Raw genomic sequence first — 13,980 nt, forward strand, 5'->3', positions numbered from 1 at the left:
AAGTATAGAAACAAAAAAGTTGTGTGTAGAGAAACATATAGAAGCATATGCCTGTGAGCTTAAATTAAATAAAGGCACATTTATAATTGTAACTGTATATAGGTCTCCAAGGGGAAATTTTCATCTATTTCTGAAAAATTTGGACTCCTTGTTGTGCTATCTGTCAGACAGGGGGAAGCAAATTATTATTTGTGGGGACTTCAATGTAGATTCTCTGAAAGAGGGTAATAGGACAAATGACCTTGAAGTATTACTCGGTTCTTTCAATTAGACACCCGTTATTGATTTTCCTACTCCGGTGGTAAAGGATAGCAGCTCACTGATAGATAACTTCTTTATAGACCAAGATAAGTTTAACAAGATAAATGCTCAGCCTGTTGAGAATGGTCTTTCTGATCATGGTGTACAGCTAGTTACAATATATGACATAGCTCCATTCAGCAGTACTAAACAGTCCTCCAAAGTAGTACGTTCAGTCATCGATTTAACAACTGCAAATTTCTGGGAAAGCCTACAGCAGTTAGACTGGGATGAGGTGTACCGTGAACCTGATGCCAATTTAAAATATAATTTATTTCATGTCACTTTTGTAAATGCATTTGAAAACTGCTTCCTCAAGAAAATAGTTAAATATACTCTTAAGAAACCTTGTAACAAACCATGGCTTACTAAGGGTATGAAAATATCTTGTAACTGGAAAAGGGAAATGTATCTGACAGCAAGAAAGAGTAGTGGCCTAGAAACTATCAACAAATACCAATGGTGCCAGGTTATTATTCCCATGAACATTGTTAATTTGCTGTCTTATTCCACAGAAACTGACAAGTAGATTCTGTCAGCAGGAATGCTGAGAAAAATTGTGAGTAATATTTCTTCAGACAGCCCCTGTCACTGATCACCCACAGGGTTAGCTGTTTACCAAACATTCAACAACCACGAATGACAATAAACTGCTTACCAATGTGACCCCAAGATGCTTGCAACTACAAGAATACACTTAATTACAGCCATTTTCACTTTGTTCTTGATTTCATCCAGGATTCCTGAGTCAGTTCATAGGTAGTGAGTTAGCTAGAAGTTGAATTCTACAGTGTGTTAAGATTGGAAATTAATCAAAATACATTCTCCTTTTGCACCTTCCTCTCTTCCTATAAGCATAATAAATTCTAAAATCAAAATAAAAGTGTATAAATGTCAAGGTGTTTATTTCACATTAGGTTTTACCAAAATCCTTTTGAATAATAAGGAAGGTCCACCATGTGTTCTTTGTTTGATGATTTTAGCCAATGATAGACTGAAGCATATAAAACTAAAGAGGCATCTGCAGATGAAACATCCAGACCATGTAAGTAAATCCATCAATTTTTTTTTACGTATAACGACAAACAACTAAAAGGAAAAGTGAGATTCCACAAAAAATGGGTATCAATTTCCTAAGAGCGTCCTAAGAGCACGCACACATTATCAGGGAGAAATTACTTCTTCCTGCTGCTGTGAAAATGTGAAATCACGCATGGAGAAAGGTTTGGCGAGAGTCTGATGTTGACGATGATGCTGTGGTTTGATGTATTGATGCAATAGCCATTGACCTGAAAAATCAATAGTTACAATGTCCTCATGATAGCCCAAAATTTGCCCTGACTTGTTGACAGTACTGGTATTGGAAATCTTTCCCAGTTTCTTGTTTTTATATGCTACCTGTTATGAAAATGAAATGCATGAGGCTTTTCTATTTTGTAAAGCTCTGGAACAGAGGACTACAGCTGAAGATCTTTTCTTTCTTCCAAATTTCTTTTTTGCTGACGTCACTCTGTCCTGGTCAAATTGTGTAGGTGTATGTATCGATGGGATGGTAGCATTTACTGGAACTAAAAAGGTGTTCATGGTAAGAGCTTGTACTTCTGTCAAATACATACACTGCATCATATGCAGAAAGGCTTTGGTTTCTAAAGTAGTGCAACCAGAAGTGAATAAAGTGGCAAACAATGTAGTCAGTGTCATAAATTTTGTGAAAGCACAAGCTTTATATAGTAAGCTATTTTCCATTCTCTGCTACTCATGATTCACTTCCATTGCACACAGAAGTACATCAGGGGTCTTGTGAGTTAGCTGTGAGTTCTTTGGTGCATTGTGGAGCTGAAGGACGAACTTAATCTTTTCCTATCAAACAGCAGTCCTACACTCAATAGCTGTTTCTGAATGAAAAATGGCTTGCAATATTGTGCTACTTGGCTGATGTTTTTGAGAAACTGAATGATATTACTTCACGGTAAAATCAGCAATATCATTTTTCTAAGCAAGTAAGTGCTTGTGTTTATGAGAAAACTAGGACTTTGAAAAACCCAGATGGAAAAGGATAACTGCGAGAGATGTTTTCTTGTCTGAATGATTTCGTGATGGCTGCAGATAAAATTAATAGAATCGGCGTAGTACATCTTGACAACTTCAGTCAATAATTTGAGAATAAATTTCCAGAATCTTCATCCGAGTATGACTGGATCCACAATCCATTTGATATGATCATAATAGATCACTTGTCAACAGTAGAACAGGAAGAGCTAATAGAACCTTCAAGTGATAAAACATTTCAAAATGAATTTAAATCAAAGTTTTTTGAAAATTTTTGTGTGCTGAATTGGAAAGAATATCCAAATTTAACAAGAAAGGCAGTGGACTTGTTATTTCCCTTTGCATCAACGTACTTGTGTGAATCAACATTTTCCGCAATGGCATTAATCAAGACAAAATATCGGTCCCAACTGCAGCTGGAAGGTGATCGGTGAGTTGCTGTTTCAAAGATCCAACCAAGATTGGACCTGCTTACTTTAGAAATTCATGCACACACATCACACTAAATGTGCAAATGTTAGAAACTTTCCAAGTTTTGAACTGTGTCCACTTTCACTATTGTTTATTTCCTTTCCTCATGATCAGTTTGAGTATAAGTTTTAAAACCGGCATTTAAATGTTGACTATTGTTCTACCATCATTTGTATGTCATAATATTAAAACATTCTAAATGAACTAAAAACAATACAGATGGAAACAAACTTTAACCAATTTTTGTACCAATTTGTAAAAAAACAACGTAGTGATCTACACATACAGGGTGTACATAAAGTCTGGGAACACTTTCAATTATTTGCTGCATAAGAACCAAACATTGTACAGATATACATAAGTCACTTTGAAGAGAAACCCTGAAAGTTTTTATTTCCCATGTATACTGCCACAGCATAGTTTGGTAATTTGCCGATAATTAGCGCTAGTCATAAACGTGGCCGTACTACAGAAGGGGACAGATGTTTCATGAAATGGCCTCCCCAATCACCAGATCTCACTTCGTGTGACTTTTTCTGTGGGGACACATTAAAGATCTGGTGTATGTACCGCGTCTACCACGTGATGTAGCAGAGCTCTGGGAGAGAATATGGGAAGCGACTGCCACAGTCAACAATGACATGCTGGGACAAGTATGGCAAGAATTCAATTACCATATTGATGTCTGCCGGGTCACTCATAGTTTGCATATTGAATGTTTTTAAATAACACTTTCAAAGTTTCTCTTCAAAATGCAATTGTATGACATCTGTACAATTTTTAGTTCTTGTGCAATAAATAATTGAAAATGTTTGCGGACTTTATGTACACCCTGTATTTACTGATAGTGGCATTGAATTTGAATAATACCCTGGTCCAACCCTAAGTTGCTGTTGAATTATGAAATAAGGGCCTTACCCCAATAAACAAACTACGCAAAGACCCATCACATGCTCACATCAACTACTTGCTGCTCTAATCCTCTTGCAATCATTTCTTATTCAATTATAGAATAAAGCCACATTGCAAGTCTCGTCATTAGGTGCGGACAGCGACTTATGTGAGCAAGATACCTTCCACCAATTGATTTATACAAGTGGAAAACTTATTCATATAGTTGTAAAGCATTTGGCACAACATGATGTGGATAATATCTGAGCTGCTTCTGTGTGTACACTATCTCCTTGCTGTCCCCCACATCTATCCTCCCACTGCCACACCATCCAAGCTGTAACATATGTTATCCTCTCTGAACTTTTGAATAGGTGTGAACTGCGGCTGCAGTCAATGTGAGGGTCAACAAACAACTGGCGCATACTTCTCCCTACCTCTCACCCTACTAAAGCTCTTATGACCCAATTTCCCTTTCACCTCCTCCAAGTTACAGAGACCTCATTCTTCCTTCCTAAATATTTACTCATCATCATCATCATCACTTAAGACTGATTATGGCTTTCAGCGTTCAGTCTGGAGCATAGCCCCCTTATAAAATTCCTCCATGTTCCCCTATTCAGTGCTAACATTGGTGCTGCTTCTGATGTTAAACCTATTACTTCAAAATCTTTCTTAACCGAATCCAGGTACCTTCTCCTTGGTCTGCCCCGACTCGTACTACCCTTTACTGCTGAACCCATGAGTCTCTTGGGTAACTTTGCTTCTCCCATGCGTGTGGCATGACCCCACCATCTAAGCCTGTTCGCCCTGACTGCTACATCTATAGAGTTCATTCCCAGTTTTTCTTTGATTTCCTCATTGTGGACAACCTCCTGCCATTGTTCCCATCTACTAGTACCTGCAATCACCCTAGCTACTTTCATATCCGTAACCTCAACCTTGTTGATAAGATAGCCTGAATCCACCCAGCCTTCGCTCCCATACAATAAAGTTGGTCGAAAGATTGAACGGTGCACAGATAACTTAGTCTTGGTACTGACTTCCTTCTTGCAGAAGAGAGTAGATCGTAGCTGAGCGCTCACTGCATTAGCTTTCCTGCTTCCAGTTCTTTCACTATGTGGCCATCCTGTGAGAATATGCATCCTAAGTACTTGAAACCGTCCACCTGTTCTAACTTTGTTCCTCCTATTTGGCACTCAATCTGTTTATATTTCTTTCCCACTGACATTACTTTCGTTTTGGAGATGCTAATATTCATACTGTACTCCTTACATTTCTGATCTAGCTCTGAAATATTACTTTGCAAACTTTCAATCGAATCTGCCCTCACAACTAAGTCATCCGCATATGCAAGACTGCTTATTTAGTGTTCACATATCTTAATCTCACCCCGCAAGTCTATTGTTTTCAACATATGATCCATATATAATATGAACAACAGTGGCGACAGGTTGCAGCCTTGTCTTACCCCTGAAACTACTCTGAACCATGAACTCAATTTACCGTCAACTCTAACTGCTGCCTGACTATCCATGTAAAGACCTTTAATTGCTTGCAAAAGTTTGCCTCCTATTCCATAATCTCATAGAACAGACAATAACTTCCTCCTAGGAACCCGGTCATATGCCTTTTCTAGATCTATAAAGCATAGATACAATTCCCTGTTCCAATCATATCACTTCTCCATTATTTGCCGTAAGCTAAAGATCTGGTCCTGACAACGTCTAAGAGACCTAAACCCACATTTATTTTCATCCAATTGGTCCTCAACTAATACTCGCACTTTCATTTGAACAATACCTGAGAATATTTTACCCACAACGCTGATTAAAGAGATACCTCTGTAGTTGTTACAATCTTTTCTGTTCCCATGTTTAAAGATTGGTGTGATTACTGCTTTTGTCCAGTCTGATGGAACCTGTCCCGACTCCCAGGCCATTTCAATTATCCTGTATAGCCATTTAAGACCTGACATTCCACTGTATTTGATGAGTTCCGACTTAATTTCACCCACCCCAGCTGCTTTATTGCACTGCAATCTCTTGACCATTTTCTCCACTTCCTCAAATGTGATGCTATTTCCATCATAATTCCTATCCCATTATACCTTGAAATCTGAAACATTACTGATCATATTTTCACCTACATTGAGCAACTCTTCAAAATATTCCCTCCATCTGCCCAAGGAATCCACAGGATTCACAAGCAGTTTTCCTGACCTGTCCAAAACACTTGTCATTTCCTTCTTACCTCCATTTCAAAGACTGCTAATTACACTCCAAAATGGTTTTCGAGCAGCTTGACCCAAAGTCTCCAACCTGTTTCCAAAGTATTTCCAAGATTTTTTCTTGGATGCTGTAATTATCTGTTTGGCTTTGTTTCTTTCTTCAGCATAACTTTCTCTGTCTACCTGAGTTCTAGTATGTAGCCATTTTTGATATGCCTTCTTTTTCTTTTTACAGGCTGTGTTGACTGTGTCATTCCACGAAGCTGTTTGCTTCATCCTACCTTTACACACTACTGTTCCAAGACATTCTTTAGCCACTTCTAGTACTGTGTCCCTGTACCTTGTCCATTCCTTTACCAATGACTGTAATTGACCACATTCAACTAACTGGTACCTTTCTGAGATCATTGTTATGTACTTGTGCCTGATTTCCTTATCCTGAAGTTTCTCCACTCTTATTCTCCTATATATGGATCTGACCTCCTACACTTTCGGCCTCACAATCTCAATTTCACTGCAGATTAAATAATGATCAGTGTCATCAAAGAATCCCCTGAATACACGTGTGTCCCTCACAGCCTTCCTGAATTCCTGATCTGTTATTATATAGTCAATGACAGATCTGGTTCCCCTGCCTTCCCAAGTATTAATAATTATTTCTTTTTATTCGGTATTTTCTAAAGTTTATTATTACTTCCTTATACCCCTTTTCAGTCACTGATTACTGTTTGCAACAGTCTCCCACTTCCCTGTCCTCAGTACTCTGCCTTTATTGAGGATCATCCTCACTGATTATCCAATGCATCACTTTTGATGCTTATTACTTAGAAAACTTCTTATGGCCGTTTAAGCAACTTCACACAATATAAAAGATGGCTGGTCATCTGTACCTACATGAATGAAATAATTCTATAATTACAATTAAGTTCACTAGTCAAAATAATGCTACAAAGTAATGAAATTTTTATTGAATGAAAACAACAGAGCATTTTCAGTGGATTAATAACAAACATTTGTGTATAAAAGGATATCAGCACAATAAGAAGATACAAAACCCTGTAACACAAGCAAAAATTTATATATACTGTCCAATGGCCAGCTTCACACATCCGTCCACATCAAACCCACCAACAAGCAACAGTACCTCCATTATGACAGCTGCCACCCATTCCGTATCAAACGGACCCTTCCTTACAGCCTAGGCCTTCGTGGCAAACAAATCTGCTCCAGTCCTGAATCTCTGAACCATTACACTAACAACCTGAAAACAGCTTTCGCATCCCGCAACTACCCTCCCAACCTGGTACAGAAGCAAATAACCAGAGCCACTTCCTCATCCCCTCAAACCCAGAACCTCTCACAGAAGAACCCCAAAAGTGCCCCACTTGTGACAGGATACTTCCCGGGACTGGATCAGACTCTGAATGTGGCTCTCCAGCAAGGATACGACTTTCTAAAATCCTGCCCCGAAATGAGATCCATCCTTCATTAAATCCTCCCCACTCCACCAAGAGTGTCTTTCCGCCGTCCATCTAACCTTCGTAACCTCTTGGTTCATCCCTATGAAATCCCCAAACCACCTTCCCTACCCTCTGGCTCCTACCCATGTAACCGCCCCCGGTGTAAAACCTGTCCTATGCATCCTCCCACCACCACCTACTCCAGTCCTGTAGCCCGAAAGGTGTACACGATCAAAGGAAGAGCCACGTGTGAAAGCACCCACGTGATTTACCAACTGACCTGCCTACACCGTGACGCTTTCTACATGGGAATGACCAGCAACAAACTGTCCATTCGCATGAATGGACACAGGCAGCTAGTATTTGTTGGTAATGAGGATCACCCTGTAGCTAATCATGCCTTGGTGCACAGCCAGCATATCTTAGCACAGTGTTACACCGTCCGGGTTATCTGGATACTTCCCACCAACACAAACCTATCCGAACTCTGGAGATGGGAACTTGCCCTTCAATATATCCTCTCTTCTCGTTATCCACCAGGCCTCAATCTCCGCTAATTTCAAGTTGCTGCCACTCATACCTCACCTGTCATTCAACATCATCTTTGCCTCTGCACTTCCGCCTCGACTGACATCTCTGCCCAAACTCTTTGCCTTTAAATATGGCTGCTTGTGTCTGTATATGTATGGATGTGTGTGTGTGCGTGTGTGTGTGTTGTGTGTTGTGTGTGCGTGCGCGCGAGCGTATATACCTATCCTTTTTTCCCCCTAAGGTAAATCTTTCCGCTCCCGGGATTGGAATGACTCCTTACCCTCTCCCTTAAAACCCACATCCTTTCATCTTTCCTTTTCCTTCCCTCTTTCCTGACGAACCAACCGCCGGTTGCAAAAGCTCGTAATTTTGTGTGTGTGTTTGTGTGTTATTTTATTGTGCCTGTCTACCGGCGCTTTCCCGCTTGGTAAGTCTTGGAATCTTTGTTTTTAATATATTTTTCCCTTTTGCCAGCAGAATTAAATTTTTACTCTGCAGTAGTGTGTGTGCTGGTCCTGGCTGTTTAAAACTGTGAGCCAGGTCGAGACTCGAACTCAGGACTTTTGCCTTCCCTGGGCAAGTGCTCTGCCAACTGAGCTATCTGAGGATGAATCACATGTTACCCTCACAGCCTGAAGTTTGGAAGGTAGGAGATGAGGTACTGGCAGAAGTAAAGCTTTGTGGGAAGGACATGAGTTGTGCTTGGGTAGTTCAGATGGTAGAGCACTTGCCCACACCATTCAGAGGTTGTGAGTTTGAGTATCAGTCCAGCACACAGTCCTAATCCGCCAGGAAGTTTTATATTTTGCCTGCTCTGAACTAAGCTTTATGGTCTGATGAATAACTTTCAATATGGTAATACTAATGTTTTAATGAGACCCCACAGGATAAATGACTATCACAGCTGGATTTTAAAACTTATTTTATTTTACACCACTACCAGTTTTAAAGCTGTACCTATTTACAAGTAGCAGGCAACTTTCAATGTATAAAATATTTATACATGATCTAGTCACTTTAATGCAGCCACTGCCTATGTTCGACTTCATCGTGGGGTAACCACTCACAGATAGCAGGTGGCGACACTGGCATCAAGGGTATATAAAGCATGTCAGGACGATGTGGAAACAGAGCAGTCACTGCCCTAATGCAGAAACAGAGCAATTTATCTTATGTCCAAAAGGGCACAATCATTGGCTTTCAGGCCAGCGGTGGAAGCATTTATGAAATGGCTAAATATGTAAATTGTTTGCATGCTGCCGTGGTTAAAGTATACCATCCATGGCAAAATGGTGCTATCCAAAAACTGGTGTCGAGGCAACTGTTGTGCAACACAGTCCTCGGATAACGAGTGAACAACAGCCGCGGAGACACATACAAGCAAACAGATGCAAGTGTTGAGCAACTGACCATCCACATGAACCAAGGGGCTATCAACATGTCTCCTCAATGACTGCTCAGCAAATGATGTTGCTTAAGGACATCTACAGCAGGCACATGGGTCATGCACCTATGCTGACTGCCATCCACTGATGACAAAGGCTGAAATTTCCATGCCAGTATTGCAACTGGATGTCCACGGAGTGGCCTTTCAGATGAATCCCATTTTATGCTCCATCAGACAGACAGCTATTGCAAGTATGATGTGAAATGCCTGAAAGAAAACACCCAGCAATAATCATTGGAGGGGTCCATAACAGAGGAGGGCGCGATATGGTCCGGGAAATATTTTTATGGCATTTCCTGTGTGATCTTGTCATTGTAGAAGGCACAATGGATCAACAAAAGTATGCATTATCCTTAGGGACTATGTCCATTCCTACATCTAGTTTCCTTTTTCTTGGCATGATGACATTTACCAGTAGGACAATGCAATGTGTCATACAACTCACAATATACATCCGTAGTTCGAAGGCCAACAGGTTGAGTTTACCGGAATTCACTGGCCTCCAAACTCCTCAAATTTATATCCAATCATGAATTTTTGGGACCACCTCAATCATGCTGTTTGCGCCATGGATCCTCAACTGAGAGACTTAGTACAGCTGGCCATGGCACTGAAGTCAGCATGGCTCCACATCCTTGTTGGTACTGTCCAGAACCTTACTAACTCTGCAAATACTGCAAAGAATGGTTATTCAGAGTTCTGACAGATGGTCACATTAAGTCACTGGACAATGTACAACAGTTGCAACAGAAGGGACTCAAAAGAAAGAATAGTGAGAAGGTATACTTGCTGAGCTATACGTATAAAGTGCCGTTACTGTATATATTTTTTGGAATATTTCACAGGTTTGCAGATGGTGTTGCTTGAAGTATTACACTTCACAAGACAACATTTCTTTTGAATACACTGCATGCTTCGGGAACATCACAAAAAAGTTTAGACTTGAGTTCAGTTTTTTTTTGTTACTGTGCACGAAATGGTTATTGGTTTGCAGGTTTGGAACAGTCTTAAGAGGGAGCCTAAAACACACTTGGATCGACCTGTAACTGCATTGGATTTCACACATTGTTTACTTGGAAAATGCTCTTGCAGCTAATGATGTCTTCTGATTTGTGTATTCTTATTTTTATTGCATGTCATGTTCTCCACTGTCAGAGAACAGAGAAGCATACAGCAATTAAGTTTTACTTTTAGAAAACTGCATCAGAAGCACTTAAAATGATGAAGATGGCATACAGCAGATAATGGTTGTTGTAGAAAACTATGTACAAATTATACAAGCAATTTTTCAGGCTCAGCTGTCGTCAGGTGATGACCCATGGAGTGAATAGTCATCCAATAGCACCACGAAAAACTAAGCACAAAGTGCACTATTTATTTCCTTTGGGTCTTATATCTGACTTGTTGAATGACTGTAGAGGAGTTGTTCATTGGTAATACTGCTATTAACATCATTTTACATAACTTTCTGCAGAAACAAAACTATGTGCAGAAAATGTACCATGTTTTTTCATATAGGAACAAGGAGAATAGTGAATGAATGCATGAGCAGAATTCATCAATACAACAGAGGTTCGTCTCAGTTTCCATTATCAATAATGATGAAATGTAGTGCCTCAAGTTTAACTAATGCACAAAACACCAAATCAGTGGCAAATCATACCAAATTGATATTCCTCACATTCATCTACCACATACGATTTACATAGAATTCACACCTGAAGATCAGAATACCATGAAGTTCTACAAGTATGTGAAAGATTGTCATCACTAAAAAGTGACATACATGCAATCTAATTTTTAATAAAAGTAAAAGTGGTTTCTACATCACTGATCATTTGTTAGTTTTTGATCAAAAAACAAGTGACAACTTTCCCCTGCACACACAATAACCGAAAATTTTGCAGTGGTAGACTACCTTCTGTTCCAAAAACTAAAACATCTGCTGAAAGGTACCTCTCCACTACAGACTTAAAACATACAATGGAAGAAGATTCCTCAAATGCATTTCAAAAGTCCCTTAGAAGAAAGCAGAACTGTGTTTACAGAAGGCCTTATGACCTAGAAAGACTGAGCATATTTGGACACTTTTATTCAACCATTTTGGGAATTTTCTACACACCCAAACTACGGAAATATTGTCTCTTTGGAATAATGTATCAAAGAGTGGAAGGTGGTGACCCTCTTCTGGTTTTGTTTTAAATTAAACACTCAAGTGTAATAAATTAAGATCTAAAAGGATTGTATATGTTCTTTCATATCCATGGAGTGACTTCACAATCTCTTCAATGCATTTCCAGAAGAAGCTTGGCTTCACTCTTGTAGTCACGATCTTCAAAGTAATTATTGTTGGAGCAAAAATAGATAATTTTTTGAAAAACATCATGTTTAAGCCAGTGACTCTTAAACATTTTATTTCCACTATTGAAATTTTGCCCTTAGGCCATTATAAATTGCAGCTGAAATACAAAATGTTTATAACCATATTTTACAAAATATGTTGTGTATTTTAACATTCGGCTGATCACACAATTTGAAAAATGCAGCTATGTAACCATGTTTACCTACATGTCTTGGCTTTAAGCCATGTCAACTTTATACAGGCTGACAAATTTATATGTCGTTATCATTTGCTGTTATATACATTTGTAATGCTGCTAAGTAGTGGGAGCACACATGTCCATATATTGTAAAACAGCACAGTCTGTACATACAATATGTTCATTCCACCATCACTAGTAACTTTTGCACTAAACCACAGCAGCAAACGACTGTTTACAGGCTACTTGTAGCCATTTTGGGGCGTAAACGGATTACAGATATTATTCTAGTTCTGAGTAGAGTGCCATTGAAATCCAACGACTGAACTAGCAAGCATGGAGTTATGCACTCGTTTCACAATTATGGAACATACTATAATTTCTTACATAACTACTCTTAATGTTAGAAGGGTACAGGAACAAGACATAACGTATTTCATTATATGGTTTTTAAAAACATTGTTGTTAAAATAACTGAAAGTTTTACATTGTTTTACATAAACGTAGGTATTATTTTGTACATAGTATAATTTTGTATGTTGCCTACTCTTAATGTTAAACTAGGATAGGTTGTTTATTTCATCATAGGTTTTTAATACAGCACAATTATACTAATACACTAAATTAGAACTTAATACAATATTTGAGTTGTGAAAAAGCATATTTTTGAAATGTCTGATGATGTTTCTGGAATTCATATTTTTAGCAGCAAGACTACACAATATCACAGATCAGGGTATAAGAACTGTTCATGACTTCCAGGTTTGACGATTCACTAAGGTGTAAAAAGCCTTTATGTGATATAGTCAAAACTTGGGTGTGTCTGGACATGGAATCTGTTGTTGTTGTAGCCCTCAGTCCAGAGACTGGTTTGATGCAGCTCTCCATGCTACTCTATCCTGTGCAAGCTTCTTCATCTCCCAGAACCTGCTGCAACCTACATCCTTGTGAATTTGTTTAGTGTATTCATCTCTTGGTCTCCGTCTACGATCTTTATTCTCCACGCTTCCCTCCAATACTAAATGGTGCTCCCTTGATGCCTCAGAATATGTCCTACCAAGCGATCCCTTCTTCTAGTCAAGTTGTGCCACAAATTCCTCTTCTCCCCAATTCTGTTCAGTACCACCTCATTAGTTATGTGATCTATCCATCTAATCTTCAGCATTTTTCTGTAGCACCACATTTCAAAAGCTTCTATTCTCTTCTTGTCTAAACTATTTATCGCCAGTGTTCCACTTCCATACATGGCTACACTCCATAAAAATACTTTCAGAAAGGGCTTCCCGACATTTTAATGTATACTCGATTTTAACAAATTTCTCTTCTTCAGAAATGCTTTCGTTGCCATTGCCAGTCTACATTTTGTATTCTCTCTACTTTGACCATTATCAGTTATTTTGCTCCCCAAAGAGCAAAACTCATTTACTACTTTAAGCGTCTCATTTCCTAATCTAATTCCCTCAACATCACCCGATTTAATTCGACTACATTTCATTGTCCTCATTTTGCTTTTGTTGATGTTCAACTTATATCCTCCTTTCAAGACACTGTCCTTCCCTCAACATCACCCGATTTAATTCGACTACATTTCATTGTCCTCATTTTGCTTTTGTTGATGTTCAACTTATATCCTCCTTTCAAGACACTGTCCATTCCGTTCAGGTGCTCTTCCATGTCCTTTGCTGTCTCTGACAGAATCACAATGTCATCAGCGAACCTCAAAGTTTTTATTTCTTCTCCATGGATTTTAATTCCTACTCCAAATTTTTCTTTTGTTTCCTTTACTGCTGGCTCAATATACAGATTGAATAACATAGGAAATAGGCTACAACCCTGTCTCACTCCCTTCCCAACCACTGCTTCCCTTTCATACCCTCAACTCGTATAACTGCTATCTGGTTTCTGTACAAATTGTAAATAGCCTTTCGCTCCCTGTACTTTACCCTTGCCATCTTCAGAATTTGAAAGAGAGTATTCCAGTCAACATTGTGAAAAGCTTTCTCTAAGTCTACAAATGCTAGAAACCTAAGTTTGCCTTTCCTTAATCTATTTTCTAAGATA

General features: G+C 39.0%; 1 protein-coding gene across 1 annotated transcript in view; it reads right to left on the minus strand.

Moving 5' to 3' along the window:
• LOC126285383 (ankyrin repeat domain-containing protein 27-like) overlaps window positions 1-13,980 on the minus strand; it is a 92,076-nt gene that overhangs the window by 19,263 nt on the left and 58,833 nt on the right. The gene's annotated exons all lie outside the window — the stretch shown is intronic.

The sequence above is a fragment of the Schistocerca gregaria genome, chromosome 8 (assembly GCF_023897955.1).
Source record: "Schistocerca gregaria isolate iqSchGreg1 chromosome 8, iqSchGreg1.2, whole genome shotgun sequence".
NCBI classification, from domain to species: domain Eukaryota; kingdom Metazoa; phylum Arthropoda; class Insecta; order Orthoptera; family Acrididae; genus Schistocerca; species Schistocerca gregaria.